The 3,521-nt window shown below is 39.5% G+C and overlaps 1 long non-coding RNA gene across 1 annotated transcript; it reads right to left on the bottom strand.

The window, feature by feature from the left end:
- Window positions 1–1,814: 1,814 nt before the first annotated feature.
- LOC123485076 lies at window positions 1,815–2,575 on the bottom strand. The gene is made up of 3 exons (XR_006658856.1): window positions 2,424–2,575; window positions 2,002–2,284; window positions 1,815–1,883 (listed from the first exon to the last, which is right to left on the bottom strand). It is a non-coding gene; the product is annotated as an uncharacterized LOC123485076 (long non-coding RNA).
- Window positions 2,576–3,521: the final 946 nt, after the last annotated feature.

Here is a 3,521-nt window from a genome sequence, read left to right as displayed (position 1 = left end):
TGGGTGTGTGTCCTGTGTGTGTGTGTGTGTGTCCTAGTGTGTGTGTGTGTGTCAGTGTGTGTGTGTGTCCAGTGTGTGTGTGTGTCCAGTGTGTGTGTGTTTGTCCAGTGTGTGTGTGTATGTCCAGTGTGTGTGTGTGTGTTTGTGTGTGTGTGTCCAGTGTGTGTACTGATACACGTGCACACACACACACACACACACACACACAGACACACACACACACACACACACACACACACACACACACAGTCAGCATATAACTTAGTCCAAGTGGTGGTCAGAATGTTTGTCTTAACTAGCCTGATAACTCCAACATGTCTGATATGAACATTGACATAAACCCTCTACATACTTGAGTTTCTCCAGTCTGCAGTGTGGATCCTCCAGTCCAGCAGAGAGCAGTCTGACTCCTGAGTCTCCTGGGTGATTGTAGCTCAGGTCCAGCTCTCTCAGGTGTGAGGGGTTTGACTTCAGAGCTGAGACCAGAGAAGCACAGCCTTCCTCTGTGACTAGACAGCCTGACAGCCTGCAAAGAGTCAAATCATATTACAGTTTTTTTCAATTGTTTACACGCGATTTTGAAAACAGAGTTATTTTTGTCAAAATATAATCACAATTATCCAAACACCACAATCAATTAGCAAAATTCCTAGATTGTTTGCAAAATGACACACTTCAGTCAAAACATACACACTTCAGTCAAAACATATACACATATTTGTGAAAATGCTATTTGTTTTCATTTAACCAACACAGTCATCAATGATCATACACTATTGCAGCCAGTTTCACACTGCTGTGATAAATAAAAAACACATTTGTAAAAAAATTAATAATGATTTTTTGGCCAGACATTCTTACTGCATGTGAGAGATAATTTAGGTGACAAAAAATAGTGAGAAACTCACAACATTATTCATGATTTGTTTTGAGATATAAGGAGAATGTAGACAAATACTGTAGGCCTACTATAACCTTACCAAGCACTGCACAACACTTGATGCTGCAGACTGAATATTTCAAGTATTTATTTCAATACTTACAGTATTTCTTACCATAATCAGTTACAGTAATCAACCAACAATGATATCAATTACTGTAAACAAATAAAATCCGTAGACAAATAAAAATTACTGCATGAATTACAATACATACACTTTGACTCTGAAGAAAAGTAAAGTAAAAGTAAACAGAAATGAAAGAAAACTACTGTAAAAGCAACAAGAATACTGTAACTATCCGTCTCTCCGTCTGGCTGGATCAGGCCATAACATTTCATCCACATCACAGGCTATGTCTTCATTGGCAAGGCACCGTTGGAAGAATCGCCTTGTGTGACGAATCCACCCCTGCACTGAAGCTGCTTCAATAAGATCACATGCCTGTTCCATGGCCTGAATGAGGGCAAACGGTCATAAGGCCGCAGGTCATATACCTTCCACCGCCACGCTGAAAAAAATTATTCTATAGGATTCAGGAAGGGGGGAGTATGGGGAAGGTATAAAACTTCAAAATCAGGGTGATCATGGAACCAGTTCTGGACTAGAGCAGCCCGATGAAATGAGACATTGTCCCAAACGACAATGTACCGCATCTGGTCCACTTGGTGTAATGCTGTGACAATCTCATGCAATCGGTCAAGAAATGCAAGTATCAGATTTGCATTATAGGGTCCCCAGATTTGCATGGTGGTGGAGGACCCCATTTTGTGTGATAGCAGCGCAAAGGGTGATGTTACCCCTCGCTGCCCTGGCACATTGGTGATTGCCCTGTGCCCAATTACATTTCTCCCTCTTCTTCTTGTTTTTGCAAGGGTTAAATCCAGCCTCATCCACATATATAAATTCATGTTGAATTTCAGCAGCATCCATTTGCAAGACTCTCTGAAACACATTAAAGAAAATAGGATGCTATTCAATATCTATAGCACAGTATTTTTTTGTGACAGAACATTATGAGCAGTGCATGATACCACACCATAGTCAGATGAACAATGCATACCTCCACATACTCATTGCGCAGATGTTTCACTCTCTCTGAATTTCTGTCAAATGGTACCCGATACAGTTGCTTCATGTATATTTGATTTTTCTTTAGGATTCGACCTAATGTTGACAGAGAGACTCGTTGGATGTTATTGAAAATATTGTCATCATTGATGATATTGGCTTGGATTTCTCGTAGCCTGATACAATTATTGGCCAAAACCATGTTCACAATGGCGGCCTCTTGTGCACGACTAAACATAGGGCCCCTTCCACCTTGGTGTCCTCGACCCTCAATCCTATGTAAAAACAAAATAAGATAAAAATAAATAAATAAATATATATATATATATATATGCAGCCTACTGTCAAATGTCACAGTAAACAATATTGATTATACAAGCTTCAGTTTCAATGTATACTGTGTGGTTAGCTTACCTGTTTTCTCGATGAAATGTCCGAATTACTGACGCAACAGTATTTCTGCTGAGATTTGGTTGAACTCTTTGTCCAGCTTCCATCAGTGTCAGTCCATGGTTGATAACATGGTCAATAAGTGTTGCACGGATTTCTCGAGTCAAATTTGGTCCTCGTCTTTTTGTTCAGGTTCTATCAACTCTTCAAGTCCTTCTCTACCTCTTCCTCTACCTAGGTGTCTTCCTCTACCTCCTTCTCTTCCTCTACCTTCTTCTCCTCTACCTATGCCTCTTCCTCTACCTCCTTCTCCTCTTCCTCTACCGCCTTCATCTCCTCTTTGAGCTCCCCCTCTCATTCTCACTCTTCTTCTTCTTCTAACTCCTTCCATTTTTGTTGAAGACAGGTGAACTCACCTGCTGCCTTTTTATAGCACACCTGAGTGCTGCGTTTTCAAATTAGCACATGTGTGCTTCCACACCTGGTAGATGTGTTTATCCAATTCGTTCATTAGTGTGGTAATTGGCAATCCGGTGCTTTGTAATTACAAGGAAGTAACCTCCACGATCCTTATCTGTGTCTAAGGTGTGAAAATGTGTGTAGAGTTTTACAAATCACTGTGTGTAATGTTTTGCAAAAAGGGTGAGGCGGACATTGTGTGTAATGTTGTGCAAATCTGTGGAGGTGTTTTGCTCATTGGAGTCCAATTTTGCTAATTGTGTGGAAATTTTAATTTTAGTGTGTAAACAATCGTAAAAAACTGTAAAACCACACTGCTATTCTTTGGTGGTGAAAATAGTGGCAGTATATTTTTTCAAAATGTTCAGATATATCAGCGCCCTGAAACCTGCCATATATATTTATAAAGGGATGTATCATTGTTAACAATGACAAATGATTGAAGTACTACTTCTAGATAGAAACATTTATAGTACAAATATTTGAGTTGACTGACCAGACCAGTTTAAAAAGCAGTATCAGTCAAAAGACAGACAGTGAGGTATCAGATTGAGATTGTATTGAGTATACAGTCCACACCATATCTATTTTGACAGTGTATCTAACATTTTAAATGTGGTTCTATACTCCAGCATATTGGATTTCAGATAAAATGTTTCATAT

Source organism: Coregonus clupeaformis, unplaced genomic scaffold (genome assembly GCF_020615455.1).
Source record: "Coregonus clupeaformis isolate EN_2021a unplaced genomic scaffold, ASM2061545v1 scaf0559, whole genome shotgun sequence".
Classification (NCBI taxonomy): domain Eukaryota; kingdom Metazoa; phylum Chordata; class Actinopteri; order Salmoniformes; family Salmonidae; genus Coregonus; species Coregonus clupeaformis.
The sequence above is the reverse complement of the archived record's forward strand: the minus strand, read 5'-3'. Positions and strand labels throughout refer to the sequence as shown.